General features: G+C 31.4%; 1 protein-coding gene across 1 annotated transcript in view; it reads left to right on the top strand.

Moving 5' to 3' along the window:
• LOC145297309 (proteasome subunit beta type-2-like) overlaps window positions 1-16,486 on the top strand; it is a 122,597-nt gene that overhangs the window by 749 nt on the left and 105,362 nt on the right. The gene's annotated exons all lie outside the window — the stretch shown is intronic.

Genomic DNA, 16,486 nt, shown 5'->3' with positions numbered 1-16,486 from the left:
GGGTTTGTATTACTGTACACATAGATTCGAAAAAGTTGTCAAAAAACAAATATATAACAAATAAATGTTATCAAAGGCAAGATAAATTACTTTTCTACCAAACTGGATATAATTTTCGTGTTTTTATTCAATTTAACATGTTTATTCAGCTCGAAAAGCATACAGTGTTTACCGATGTATTGGAAAATTCAAAATGGCGGCCAACTCTCTCTTTAACACGGTAAGTTCGGGAAAAAGTGTTATAAATAATAAACTAGAGAAAATACTATTAAAAAACCACCGAATATATGTCAAGTTATGTCACGGTAACATATATTGAGCGAATTTCTAACAGTATTTTGTCGAGTTTATTATTTATTACACCTTTTTCCGAACTTACCGTGTTAAAGAGAGTTGGCCGCCATTTTAAATTTTCCATCGGTAAACACTGTATGCTTTTCGAGCTAAATAAACATGTTGGGTTTGTATTACTGTACACATAGATTCGAAAAAGTTGTCAACAGTGCCACATTGACGAATGGACCTCTTGCATATTTAATGTTAAGTATTTTTAATTTTTGTAAAATTTTGAAATGTTCCTTGTCTTTACGATATGTGTTTTCACTTCACTTCTTGTTACTGCGTCGTTTTTACGGCATTTTTGTTTATTAAATTGATAGATAAAAGTGCAGAATAGTTTTTAAAAGCTACCTCTCCTTATGTAAAGGTAACAACTCGGCACTTTATTCAAAGGGGCTAAGTAGTTCTGCCTTGACACTGGTGACAGGGTACCAGTTACCACACAAGCCATCTTTCCGCGAACTCGGAACGAGGCTGGGTTTTCGGACCCCATCTATGTATCTTAACCGAATTGCTTTTCTAAGTAATACCATTATTTAGAAAAGCATGAGGAGAAACCGGAAGTAAACTGAAGACACGAATCGTAGACTTAACTTGATTTGTTTCTTCCAAATTGAAACGGTATTGTCTTAAATTAAAGTTTAAAGAAATATTACTTTTCTCGTGCTAAAGTATAAAACTATGGAAACATTTTGGTCAATATGCTCTACAGTACCAACTAAAAACTTGATTTTTTTTTTTTAAGTTATTATAATATTAAGACCATGGTGGATTGGTGGCCATGTTTGTTTTCGCGCGTACTAAAATTGCATGATCATTTTAACGATGAAATATGTGGTTAATTCTTATTTCAGTCACTTAAATTATTTACAATGAAAACTGGTTAAAAATGTGAATTTGACAGGACTGTTAAAGCTGTTTCGCCAAACTACTTTTTACTTAAGATATCGTTTAGTAAAAAGCATGGCACTTGTACAGTTTAATCAAGACATTAAAAAATGAACATATCGGAAAAAGGATATATTGTACGTATCCGTTTTGAACTGAAAATCTCCGAAAAATTTCACTTAATTTGATCGAGTATTTTTTTTTTTTTACAGCGGAAAAACGTTTTTATGAGAGCGCGTTGAAGTCAGCCATTGTGGAAATTTTTAAGACGCCACGGGGAGATAACTCCATGTAAAACAAAAGCACCGACACTCCCTCCCTATCTTTAATACTAGGTTTTCTTCCTAAAAATCAAACCTTTTGCTCGGTATCATAAATTGTTTTTTCGTTATAAACAAAACAAAAAAACTAATTGATGAAATTTTTTTTCGGAGAACTTCGTTCCATGCGTACAATCTAAACTTTTTTTTTTTTTTTTTTTTTCGATATTTCCATCTTTTAATGTCTTAATTAAACTGTACAAGTACCAAAAATATAACATTAAAACAAGCTAAAACTAGTTTCATGTGTGTGAAACGCCGAAATGAAAACTAGGCTGTTAAAATATATCCATCTTTATAAATAAACCGAGAAAATGGCTTGCTAGAGACGATGACACAGGTTAATAACCCTTTATTCTAACCAGAAAATTATGTAATGGCGAAAAAACTTCGCTACAAGCCCCAATTCTCGCAAAAAAGTATAAGATAGATTTTTAAAAAATCGTATTGTCACCCAGACTTAAGGTTAAGGAAATCGTTTTTGTTTATTTATTTTAATGATTTTAACATTGAAATCTTTGCGTAAATGTCAACGTGGGTCAATATACCACTTGGAAATGTGTAACAATATTGGCGCAAATGCTTTTGTGTCGTTTGCGGCATTTAGCTGGCGCCAAAGAAATTCACTTGGGTAGCTTAATGTCCTCCCTACAATTGGTAATCTCCAAAAATACCGTTAGGGCTTCCAACATGGCCGCCAGAAGAGTCACATGATCCTGTTGATCCAAAACATGAATCGTGCAAATGGAAAACGCAGCCTTGAAGGCAAACTTTGACAAACAATCACAATTTGTTTGTATTTAATTTTTTGTTGATATAATGTTGTTATAAAAATAGGCAAACTTTGAGAAACAATCTTAGGTTAGTTTTTAGTTAAAACAGTGTTTATAAAAAGTAATTTTATTCTTTGTACTTAATTATTATGCTTGTTTGTCAAAGTTTGCTTTAAATTTGCGTTTTCCGGTTTCGTAATACGGCGATTCATGTTTTGGATCAACCGGATCACGTGACTCTTCTGGCGGCCATGTTGTAATCCCTAACGGTATTTTTGGAGATTACCCTACAATTTACCGCCTAGATTTTTCGTTTAGCACATTATTGGAAGTTTTCATTTTAATTCTAGTCATAAAAAACAAACAAAAAGAAAAAGCACATGCCTTTCTTTAACCCTAAGTACGAGTGGTAGCATACGAAAAATAAATGAATTTGACAGAACTTCTAAGGCTGTTTCGCCAATATTGGATCAATAGTTAACGAGCTTTCCCTCACCCACCCTTTTCCGCATCTTAATCTGTTTATAAACAATGTTATTTAGGGGTTTGTATTACTGTACACATAGATTCGAAAAATTGTCAAAAAACAAATATATAACAAATAAATGTTATCAAAGGCAAGATAAGTTACTTTTCTACCAAACTTGATATATTTTTCGTGTTTTTATTCAATGTAACATGTTTATTCAGCTCGAAAAACATACAGCGATGTATTGGAAAACTCAAGATGGCGTCTGATTCTCTCTTTAACACGGTAAGTGTGGGAAAAGATGTTATAAATAAAAAACCGGATAAAATACTGTTAAAAACTCGCTCAATATATGTTACTGTGACATAGGTTGACATATATTCGGCGGGTTTTTAATAGTATTTTGTATAGTTTTTTATTTATAACACCTTTTTCCAAACTTACGATGTTAAAGAGGGTGTGAGACGCCATTTTGAATTTTCGAATACATCGTTAAACACTGTTTTTCGAGCTGAATAAACATGTTGCATTGAATAAAAACACAAAAAATATATCCAGTTTGGCAGAAAAGTAACTTCTCTTGCCTTTGATAACATTTATTTGTTATATATTTGTTTTTTGACAACTTTTTCGAATCTGTGTACAGTAATACAAACCCTTATTTAGAAACACATTTTTAACACGCGGGGGGAGGGGGTAACTACGCTCGTCGGACAGCAAAAGAATATATCTCGTTAGAGTCGAGAAACTCATAATGTTGCATAATTTTATTAATATAGGAGTGATGTTTAACATCGGTCAGGTAACGATCGGTTTTTATAATAAGTCATTTTTTTTTTTTTTTTTTTAAATTTTATAACTTTAAAATTATTTTTCTTAAATTGTCATTAATATCGTGGTTTACTTTATTTCCCATGTGGAAAGAGAATGACTTGCATATTTCCTTCATCTTAAAAATATCTATTAATATTTATTCAATTGCTTTTCTTAATTGTATCGATCAGTGTACCGTGTAAATAAATTGTGATTGTTACCACTAGAAAATGCAAAATTTAATTCATTTAAATTTTTTTTTTTCAAAAATTGCAGTGATTAAAGGAATTTTTCCAAAGTCCAAGGGCAGACAATTTTCTATCCATCACGAGTCTCATTTTTATTAAAGACACGGCAAAAAAAAAAAAGAAAAATCAAGTTGATGTTTTTATTTTTTCAAACTAATTAAGATCTATGCAAATTCAATATTTCTGAACAAATTTTAATTTATCCAGAAAGATAAAATCCTGAATTTTATCATCTTAAAAGCAGAATAATATAATACTTTTCAATACAAATTTAAATTTTTGAAATTATAAAAAAAAAAAAAAATCCCACGTACCAAATTTTCGCTTAAAAATGTAAACGGCAAAGAAAACTTTAAAAAAAAAAAAAGTTTTTGAATCAATTAAACTAATTTTTTTTAAAATTTCTAAACAAGATTTAGGATGATTTACTTGAATTTCAAATAATTTTTTTTTTTTTTCACTAGTTGATAACGTAATTAAGATGTCATCTTGAACTGTAAGCTTTTTAAAAGTATGGAAACTTATACCGGTTACAGAAACTAAAATAAAACTGCTTTGTCTTCTGATATTTTTTTAAATTTTTTTTTTTACATCTATAAATGTGTGATATTATATATTTCAGCTGTTAGGTACGGGTAAAAATATCGGTAAAAAGATAGGGGTGGGGGGGACATAGTTTTGACAGCCTGTTTATCATAATTCTTTTGTAGGTTTCCGACTACTTTTTTTAATTTCTTTTTTTTATTGTATTTGAAAGATTAAAGACTAAAAGTTAATTCACAAAAGGAAAATAATATTTGTACACCTGAAAAAAAAAAGTTATGAAAAATATCTTCACGACTAACAATTTCAAGCTAAATTTTGAAAGATAAATATTAGTTTTTGAAAGATAAATATTAGTTTTCTGTGTCTATTTCAGAGATAATTAGTAAAATCCTAAGATATTGAATAATAATAATAGTAATAATAATAATAATAATAATAAACACCTTGTTTGTACAAAAATAGCTTTATTAGCCCCCAACAGCGAGAATCACGAAAGGTCTGTAAACATGTTTATATAGAAGCCCAAATGTCAAGACAGTTGGGAGGCTGTCTGAAAATGACGTCAGGTAGTTTAAACGAGGTAGGGGGTGCTGGTTTTCGTTTTTTTTTTTGTTTTTTTTTTTCCTTTTTTTTTTTCCTTTTTTTTTCCAGTCGTGCATCCATACATTCCTATCATGAACGTTTGTATTATTTTTACTATTTTTTAATGTAATTATTTTTCTGTTCCTGCTTTTAAATAAAAAAAAAACATTTATTTTTCAAGATTATATAACAATTATGTTACACTGAAAGTTTCACATTCATTCAAACAAGGAATATATTAGAATCTTACATATAAAAATTATGTGAGATATGTAACTTAAAAAAAAAAAAAATGTAGAATTACTTTTTGTAATTATAATTTTTGGTCATGGTACCTAAAAGGAGACGTGAACTTTTAAACACACTGGAAGTTGGCACACACCTCGTTCAATTTAGGTATGGAAGCACAGAATCGATACAATTTTCAATTATATATATATTTTTTTCACCCCCTTATAATAAAAATATATGGAAATGCGTAAACTATTTTTATCAATTATTTGTTTATTCTTTAATCGCATAAGATATACGATTAAAAAATTTTTTTTAAAAACAACTGATAAAAAAGTTTATGCATTTTTATATATTTTTATAAATTTCATAATTTTTTGTTAATATATTTTTTCAAACATATTTAAGTTTTTTTTTTTTTCAAATATAGTTAGTTTTATTATTTAAAGCTGTATAATCTATTCATACTTATGTTTGAATTTACATTTTTAAACTGTTATACTATTTTGTTGCACATTCACCCTTTTTCTAACTGCTAAAACTGACATTCATAGTGTTCTTTCATGTTTCTGTATAAATATATTTTTAAAATATTTAAATAGTTTGACAAAATATATAACTTTAATAAACATAGTTATTTGAAAAGATATGCGATTAAAAATTTTAAAAAAATTGATAAAAAGATATGCGATTAAACATTTTTTAAAAATTGATAAAAAGATATGCGATTAAAAATTTTTAAAAAATAATTGCTAAAAGATCATAATAGATTACGCAGGTTTAAATAAAAAAACTAACTATATTTGAAAAATGTTTGAAAAAATAAAAAAATTTATAGAAATATATAAAAATACATAAACTTTTTTATCAATTGTTTTTTGTTTTTTTAATTGCATATCTTTTTAAATAATTATGTTAATTTAAAAAAAATAAATAAACATAAAATATAATTGAAAATTATATCGATTCTGTGCTTCCATACCTAAATTGAGACGCGTGTGCCAACTTCCGGTGTGTTTAAAAGTTCCTGCCTCCTTTTATGCACCATTATCTAATTTTTTTGTGTCAAAATATTAAATAAACAATGCTTTAATTCAATGATAACATGATAATAGCTTGAGAAATTAATTTTTCTTCGAGTTATATCAAATTTATTAATACGGATTTTAGGGACCTTTTTCATAATGTTCCTGTAAAAATTATATTTTTAATTGTTACAATTTACAATGTTTTATTTTCATAAAAAAAGCAAAAATAAATTCATTTTTTTTTTTTTTTTTTTGTACTATTGAAAACAATAACTTTAAAGGTATTTTTTTGTTTAAACAAAATTATACATTGCCACTAAAATTCAAATAAAAATTAGTGGGCTCATTATATTATGATCATTATTTGATAAATACTGAAAATGTCATTAAAGTTGGTTAATTTCCTGAGTTTTGGTGAATTTTTAAGTAAAGGGTGAGGTCAAAATGTTTGGGTTTGTATTACTGTACACATAGATTCGAAAAAGTTGTCAAAAAAACAAATATATAACAAATGTTATCAAAGGCAAGATAAGTTACTTTTCTACCTAACTGGATATATTTTTTGTTTTTATTCAATATAACATGTTTATTCAGCTCGAAAAACAGTGTTTACCGATGTATTGGAAAATTCAAAATGGCGCCTCACTCCCTCTTTAACACTAAGTTTGGGAAAAGGTGTTATAAATAAAAAACTAGACAAAATACGGTTAAAAAACCGCCGAATATATGTCAACCTATGTCACGGTAACATTTATTGAGCGAGTTTTAATAGTATTTTATCCAATTTTTTATTTATAACACCTTTTCCGAAACTTACCGTGTTAAAGAGAGTCAGACACCATCTTGAATTTTCCAATACATCGGTAAACACTATGGTTTTCGAGCTGAAAAACATGTTACATTGAATAAAAACACGAAAAATATATCCAGTTAGGTAGAAAAGTAACTTATCTTGCCTTTGATAACATTTATTTGTTATATATTTGTTTTTTGACAACTTTTTCGAATCTGTGTACAGTAATACAAACCCATTTGTTTATATATCTTGAGCATCAGCATTCATTTTGCACGTACCTGTCAGTTGTAATATCATTTTTAGTCTACTCTTATAATTTCCTAATTTTTCCTTACATATTCCTCAGAATCAATTTTTTTTATTGGTCCCCTGACAAAAGGAGGGTGGACCTGTAAATTCACCCCTGTTTGTTCAACCGTTCGTCTGTTCGCACTCTTCTCAGTAAACTACGCCTTGGAATTTAAAAATTTTTTACACAAACATTAAACATAATGAGTAAAAAAAAAAAAAGTAACAGAACGGATTTTCCGGGAAAACTCCAGTGTCCCCCCCCCTCCCCTAGAGGTGCGTTTCAGGTTAAACGGGCTAAAATTGACACTTTTGTGCTTATTAAAAAAAAAAAAAAAAAAAAAAAAAAATTGATGCCTTGGATTTTTATAAAACTTTTTGAAAAGTTGTAACTGATTTCTATATAATTTTGTCTATACTTCGCAATAACTCTTAGGTGGCCCCCAGGGTCTCTTTTAGAGCTAATAAAAACACTCCATTATTGGGATTATTTTACAATATTTGTCCAAAATTTTCTGTGTATGTCTAATTTAATAGTTTTGTATGGAGCTGAACTCAAATTTAAAAAATGTTAAGGCCTTGGGGACTTTTGGTGGACAAATGATGGACTTAACATTTCTTTTTTTGCATGGTGCAGAATTCAAATTTACATATGTTAAGGCCTAAAACTGCACTGTTTGTTCATTTTCACCAGGATTTGATGTCCCCTAAGGACTTTTGGTGCTAAATGGGGGGTGGGGGGGGAATGCTGAACTTAGTCTTTTTTTTTTTTTTCTTTTTACACCTTGTGCACTCACAGAGGATGCTTCACTTGTTACTACTAAAAACCATAACTCTGTAAAGGTATTTTTCAAACAAAATAATACATTTCCACTAATATTCAAATAAAAATAATGGGTTCATTATATTTCGTGATCATTATTTGATAAATACTGAAAATTTCATTAAAGTTAATTTCCTGATTTTTGGTGAATTTTTAAGTAAAGGGAGAGGTAATGTTTGTACATTTTGAGCATCAGCATTCATTTTGTACATACTTATCAGTTGTAATATCATTTTTAGTCTACTCTTATAATTTCCAAATTTTTCCTTATATTCCTCAGAATAAGTTTTTAATTTATTTTAGAATAAATTCTATTTTTATAAATTGGATTTATTTGTAATTTCATGAAATCATTTCCAGTTCTTATTTTCTAATAAATAACAAGTGAATCAAATTATTTTTCCATAAGCAAAATTATACTTTATTTTTCCCCAATTTTGTAAAAAAAAAAAAAAAAAAAAAAAAAAAAAAAAGATAGTAAAATTTATTTGTTAATGGATTCATTGAATTTCATATGAAAATAGTGGTTAAACAATTGCTTTAGGTCCACTTTGAATGCTTGCCTTCACATCATTTCATTGGTTGACTTGAATCACGTGATGTCAACAAACATATAGGTGACAATTTTTTTTTTTTTTTTTTTTTTTTTTTTTTAATGAGATTTGGGTGTTGACGAGAAAATTGTAGCGTTTATCTGTCACCATACTTAAGGGGATCTCAAGTAAACAACAAATTACAGAAACAATTATTGTAATTTTTAAACTTCCACAGTGGTATGTTTTTCTTTTTTGGTATCGATTTATCAAAGCATTCTATTTAACCGTATATTGGCCAAATAGGAGTTTCAAAAAGAACATTTTAAAATTTATTTTTAAAAATTTTAACGTCGTTTTTCAAAAAATAATGGAAAGACATATTTTTTATTCTCATCTGAAAGATAATAATTATAACATTACAATTTAAAACACAAAAAGTGAAAAATGGTTGAAACAGTCAAAATTTTGGTTTTCATTAGAATTTGAAAACCTGTTTTATTTTTTTTTGTTTGTTTGTTTTTTACGTTCTTCCTTATACTCTCCCCCTTACAGGAAGTATATGTCCAGTTCTGGCTTATTTTAAGGGTATGAATGACCAAAAATTGAAGTGAGAGAGTTCTGTATGCCAAAAAGTGTGTGTGTGTAACTCGATCTAACCTTCCATCAGTACGCACCATGTTAAAGCAGGCCATATATGCTGTATGCCTAATTCAAGACTTCCAAAACAATTCCTTTATGATGAACTGTCTAAAGGAAAAAAATCTGCAGGATGACAGCAGAAACGGTTCAAGAACAATCTGAAAGACTCCCTCAAACAATTCGGTTTGTATTCTAACTCATGGGAAAAACTAACCCAAGACAGTGTTTCTGGTGTGCCCCAACTCACAATTTGCTGAACACAACAGAAAACGTGACATTAGAAAAGACAGAGCAGTCAACACCTGGTACAGAATTATCCTACAGGTGTCCAACATGCGGGAAATGCTTCAGAACTTGAATCTGTCTAACAATCTGTCTTTAACCCCCCAGAAACATTGCATGATCATAGTCATCTTTGCAAGCAATGGATGAACATCATCACATCAAATATGAAAAGAAAATAAACCTTTTATATAGTTTGTTCTTTACTTAATAATCTGAAAATTTCATATTGATTAGATAATTACCTGATTTTTGGTAGATTCCATCAAAACAAACTTTACAACCCACCTCCATTTTGTCCATGTTGCTAATTTTATACAAACTTTAATATCAACTTTAGAGAAATCCTAAACAAATTGCCCTCAACATTCTTTTAAAAAGAAATCATAAACCGTTAGTAAAAATACAGAATAGTTATCAAATCCTATCCCCTCATGTTAAAAATACTTAAGAATCTGAACCAAACTGGTTTATGATAAAGTTCATCTGTCTTTGTTTACACAATTTCTGCTGAGCATTCAGCTGCACGATGAACACCTTTGAAAGTCCCTTCTGTTTCATTTTACCATTTCAATTTTTTTCGTCAAATTGCACTTTTTATACAATATAATAAAAATATAATTTACTAGCAGGGAGACCCGACGTTGCCCAGGATTGAATGATGTATCTATCACACATATTTTTTATTGTTATTGAAATTGTAAAATCACCTTTTTCTTTCTTTTTTCAATCAAATAGATTGATTGCCTGCTCTAGTTGGGGATTCAATGCGATGCATCGGGAGGAGGCTTCATATGTCTCCTTGCAGTGATTTTAGTGCACAATACATTGTAGTAAACATTTCACTGTAGAGAACATGCTGTTCATTTTATAAACCTATTTTTCATATCTAATGGCTTGAATTAATGTTTAAAATTACAAGTCAAGTATCAAACTTCAGTTGTGGTCTAAACCGAAACATTTCGAACATGTCCCTGCCATATCAAAGAATCTACACTTGGTTTTATGTCCGACCTTTTTTTTAAGAATTGGCGGCTTTGTGTTGTGTGGGCTAGCCGTGTACTGAGTGCTAGCCATGTCTAGAAGCCCTGGGCATTTAAGTGTCCATCTGGACACAGGTTTATGTGAGGTGATCTTTAATGATCATGGAGACGTGTAGTTTGATATTCATTGATTTGCATATCAATGAATTAGCTACCCTATAAAAATTACATTTACCAATGTTTTTCCTTAGACGTTGAAATAAAACACTTGTAAGATGTTCGAAAAGTTAGTTTTAGCAATTACATTACTTGATTTATTAAATTTTATTATTCATTAAAAAATAATCTAAATGTTTTTTTTGCCTGGGTGGAGAGAGGTGCTATACTAATTATATTGAGCAATCCCTCCCTCCCATAAAAAAAAAACAAAACGACTTTTGTTTCAATCAGAATAGCAGCGAGTATCCATGTGAATGCAAAAAAAAAAAAAAAAAAAAGAAATTAGCCGCAGAGAAGCCTTTTGTGGACGTACACAAACGCTCGCACCCATGTTGCCCTTTATATAATAGACCAGCGGAGGTGCCCTGCATTACCTGGGTGTTTGTAGGTGTAAAGTAGTTTTGGTAGGTATGTAGGCTCGAACCCGAAGCCTTTACACAAAGATGGAAAAGAAAGTGTGAAAACAACCTGGCATCTTACTGAGCGGCCACGTCTGTGGAAACTTCAATGTTCACAATGTGGAATAGTTAGCTCATTCAAACAAGACAGATGATGGGGGAGGTTTTGCCACAATTTCTCCATTGCTTATGACTTAACTCAGATTGTTCATGAACCCACCCGTGTATCGAACACTGACAGTCAGTATGCAAGTCTCCTAGACCTTTTTCTCACAACTTGCCCTGAGCTATGTTCATCCTCTGTCCTGTCTCCACTGGAATCTTCAAACCAATCGGTTGTATCAGTTAAGATAAAAACAAAATGTAATAAGTCCTCAGACGTACCTCTCCATCGTACAGTATATCGATACTCTATGGCTGACTGATAGGTTCCATACATGTATATCAGATTTACCTCTGTGTTCCATATTTAAAAAGAACGTGTTCTCTATAGTTAATTGTAGGTATAGACTGCGTTATACCTTTTAAAAAAATTCCAGCAAAAACCTAACGCCCAGCCGTGGTTCTCTCCAGAATGTGCTGCTGCCATTGTGTACAGAAATTATTTTTTCCATTGCTTCCAATCTATTGATGTACTGAGACTAAGTCCATTTTCAGGACTGCTAGCAACCACTGTAAAAGAGTAATAAAGAACGCAAGAGTTGTATGCTCAGTCTGTTAAGTCCAAAGTAGCTGAGCAGCAGCTTAGTTCCCACCAGTTTTGGCAAATAGCAAACAGAGTCCTAAACAGAAGCGTGTGCTCTATCCCAACCATCATCAATGGACCTGAGGTAATCTCGTCAGCATCAAACAAAGCCAAACTCTCTGCCAAGAACTAATTCTACCCTTTGCGATCAAGGCTCCCCCCTCCCCATTTCTTCCTGTATGAAAACACACTATGCGGCATACAAATAAGTGTGATGTTGCCATGCTAATCAAAAACCTTGATTTCAGTAAAACAACTGGCCCTGACGACAACATTCCAATTATAGTGCTGAAAAAGCTTCAACCAGAACTAGCTTCCATACTTACAAAGCTGTTTAAGCATTGTCAAGGAGAATTGCTTCTCAACACCCTGGAAAACCTCCTCAGTATGTCCTGTACTTAAAAATTCAGGTGATCAGTCAGCTCCCTCTCAGTACAGACCAATAAGTCTCCTGTGGGTCCTTAGTAAGTTGCTGGAATCTGTGTTAGAGAAGTAGTCAACCACCTCAGTAAAAATAACCTTAATGACATGCAATATGGTTTCCATTCTGCTAGATCTACAGCAGATGTGCTAATGGTTATATCTCATAGGATTAGCGAATCTCTCGACGGAGGTTTCCTTTCTTTTCTAGAGCAATTGCTCGAGATATCAAAGGCCTTTGATAGGGTATGGCATAAAGGTCTACTCCACAAGATCTCCAGCTACAGTATAGTTGGAAATGTCTTCTCAATTAAACCCTTTCTCTCTGATAGGTTCATAAGAGTAGTGGTTGATAAACAGAAATCAGACGCTCAAAGTATCAATGAGTCCCTCAGGAGTCCATCCATTTTTGGTTCATGTATTTTTAATATATTGCAACACATTTGCATTTATTGCAGATTGTTTTGAAACAATTTATGCAGATTTTCACTGCCATATTCTGATTCCTTGCACAAAAGGTCACTTATATGACAAATTTCATTGCTTAATCTTGTGTTTTAACAAAAATGGCATTTTTTCTTAAAAAGAAGTTTTAAAAAAATGTGATGAAACACGTGTGCCTAAAGAGGGAAAATATCCAAATGTGTGAGGTACAAAAATAGTCCGAACTTCCTTATTTTTAGTTGGATTTAAAGATTATTTCCTAGGTCAAGCAGTGCTCTGGGTGGCACCGATACTCCATCTTAGGACTTATCTAACTCTTATATAGCTAAGGGATGGCATCAGGAGCTGTAGAACGATCTAACCATTTTGTCAGCAACTTTAGCAACATATTGGATATACATCTTCCCTTTTACATCTAGAGTAAAAACTGATCCTGAGCTTCCTCAAGAGAGCCATTCATTTTGACTGAAGCACAACAAGGATTTGATCATTGACAGTAAAAGAGAAGCTTGGTTTTAGCAGTAACAAGCTACATGCTTCAAATCAAAGGGAAAAGAATCAGCAATATCTTGATCACCAATGCTCTTCAAAATGCTGCTATAGACAGTTGTCATCTGTATAGATGTAAATGAATAATCTCAGAATATGATTTGAAAGATCATTAATGAAGATCGGGAAGAAGGTTATGCCCATAATAGATCTTTGAGGCACATCAGTGTTGAATAGAATTTGAAAGAGGGTTGCACCTTGAAACATGTCTGTGCTTCAGACTTCTACCCATCAACAACTACTTTTTGATTGAGCAGACATTGCCAGATATTTTATTGCATTATGAACATACTTGTATGCGTTTACTGCACAGGTCTTGATCTTCCGACTTGCTGAGCTGCTCCAAAGTTGTTCGATGTAATCAGTGCTGCAACAAAGGAATTCTTCTGAACTAAAACCACAATTTCAATTAAAAAAAAAAAAAAAATTAACAGAGGTTTATTTTTCTTTAGAGGTTAAAAATGGTACTCGTTTTCTTAGATTAAAATAAGATTTTTGCCTGACAAAGCCATTACCATCAATACAATCCTTTCATTAATAGCCCCAAGGACCGAACTTGTCCAGAGGGGCACATCGGCTCGACTGACTGCCATTCCTAAAGAAAAATAACTGCCTGCGTTCTAGCTCAAACTGCCTCCCTTTCCCCATCTAGAATTTTTTCCCCAAGCCAGCCGTTGTTAGTGATCACCATTCGACTACCCAGAAGCTGACTACTTGAGATATCCACTACCAATAATGAAATAGTTAGGCAGTATTCATTCAAAAGAGTTTATCTGAAGCTAATCTAGGAATATTACCTTTTTCAAAGAGATTGGTCTCTGCATAATCCACCACCCCATCTGAACACTTTTTTTATTTAAAAAAAAAACTATATCTCTTAATAGCTGGACTTCAACCAGAAATATTTTTTGTTCTGTGCCCCCTTTTCCTTTGGCCAGACATCTATTACTTGCAACCTTAAAACATGCAGTTCAGCACATGTTTACCTCATTTCTCCTTTAAGCAGTCATTTACTTTGTGACCTTTGCTTTAATTTTGTATTTTGTTGCATTATTAGATGTTACTTACCATAACTCATTTAACCCATTTTTGGAAATAGTCAAACCAAAATTGTTGACCATATTTACATATGTAAATAAGTAACAAAATTTTCTTTTTCTTTCAAAAATTAGTTGAGTTTAGACTTTCACAAGGCTTTCCTAAGCAAATAAAAAATCCTTGTAAGTGACTTTCTGTATCCCCCATACTTTGCCTTTTTATGTGTTTTTGTTTGAAAATTAAGTCTAACATTTAGTTGATATTCTATAATTACAAAAGCAGAAAAATCAAATTAAGTGGATATTAATTATTCATTAAGTGTTCATAAACATAAAAATATAATCAGATTAATTTGCTGACAAAATTAAGTTTTTTTTTTTTTTTTTTTTTTTTTTTTTTTCGGGGGGGGGGGGCTTAGCCTTGCAATCATAATTTAATTTTGGACGCAGGTTTTTTTTTTACTTTTTTTCTATCAAATTTATGTACTTGTACTAGCTCTCCTCCTGATTGGATTGAGCCAGCTACTCCCCAAGTACGTACAGTCTCTGTTATAACCCACTTTTTTATTCATTTTTCTGTTCTAAGTGGGGATAGAGCATCCTACTGGATGCCAGACATTCACCCACTATCTTATACATTCCAAATGATAAATCCTAAGATTCTAAGTGCCCCTTTAAGTGCAATCTTTTGTATCTCTTGCACTTGGTTCACCAGGTACCAGGTATATTTATTTGCCAGGTATCTTTTGAAATTTTTTTTATGATTCCGGTTGCTCTTTTAATTACTGGAATGGAGATCTTCCAAAGATTCCAATTTCTTTTCATGTCCTTGGTATTTTCTTATCTTCACCTTTTCGGCTCTGTTTAACCCAGCATCATTAGGGACACTAACTTCTAAAGTTGCTTCTTTTTGTTCCATATCACTGTCAGAGGTCACGATATGATTAGTCAGTTCAGAGTTCATATTCAAAGATCAACTACTTGCGAACCTGATGCCTGGGCACCTTTTGATTGTTGACACCCAGGTCTTTAACTGCCCGTTAGCCCATCTGCTTTCTTTAATCAATTGTTAACTGTCACATTTTCCCAGCTTTGTGACAACAGCACTAAAATAAAGGTTGGTGGGGGGGGGGCAACAAAACTTTGAACAAAGGTTCACTTTTTGTCCCACAGAGAAAAAAAAATGTTTACTTCCCTTTGAATAATAAACTATTTTACCTTTCTATCTGACAATGCCATATTTATTGAAATTGTTAGAGAGATTCTTTCATATATTTAGTGACAATGCTACTTTTTGTTGTTGATTCACTCTACTTGTCATTAATCAAAAGAATGCAATACTTGAAAAAGATTCTTATTCAGTAGAAATAATTGACAAAACCAATTTTTCTAACCATTATAACAGTTTTAATAGTGGCTAAGTTGTTAACATCACAGGTGTGCTAAATTCGAATTACAGTTTACTCCACAGAAACACTTTCAACTCCCACTTGACCATGTCTAACTTAAAAGGGTAAATAAAATAATTTTAATAGGAACTAGAACACCTGTGGCTTGTTAGCTAAAGTATGTGTTATATATAACTAGCATGAAGACTTGATTTTGCTCAAGATTTCTTGAGGAGCACTGCTTTTTGCACTATGATCATAATACCAGATCTTAAAAAAAAACAACATAATTTGCTGTTCTTGTTTCACTCCTTAATATAGTCGATCCTCCCCCTCCACCTCTAAAATTTTGGAAAACTTGGTGACTTATACACATGGTTTAACTTTCATTAAAATCAGTTATACATATTTGAAGTTTTAAGAAGATTCTACCTCCACACATTGAGAGCTACATACAGATCTATGATCACTTCCATTGTCTTCCCCTGAACACTTTATGTATCATTATTTAAATAAAAATATATACCTTTGAGGTTTTAAGGGATGTTCTGCTCCCATAGTTCTTTTTTTCTGGAGGCGGTTCTTAGAGATTCAAGACTATTTCCAATGTATTCCCCAGAATATTTTAACGTAGTTTTTATGTAAATTCTTTAAATTTTCTTTCTATAGAGAAAACACATGCACATATTTATTAACATATAT

Source organism: Euprymna scolopes, chromosome 2, assembly GCF_053919585.1.
Source record: "Euprymna scolopes isolate OS-2025 chromosome 2, ASM5391958v1, whole genome shotgun sequence".
Lineage (NCBI taxonomy): Eukaryota > Metazoa > Mollusca > Cephalopoda > Sepiida > Sepiolidae > Euprymna > Euprymna scolopes.
The sequence above is the reverse complement of the archived record's forward strand: the minus strand, read 5'-3'. Positions and strand labels throughout refer to the sequence as shown.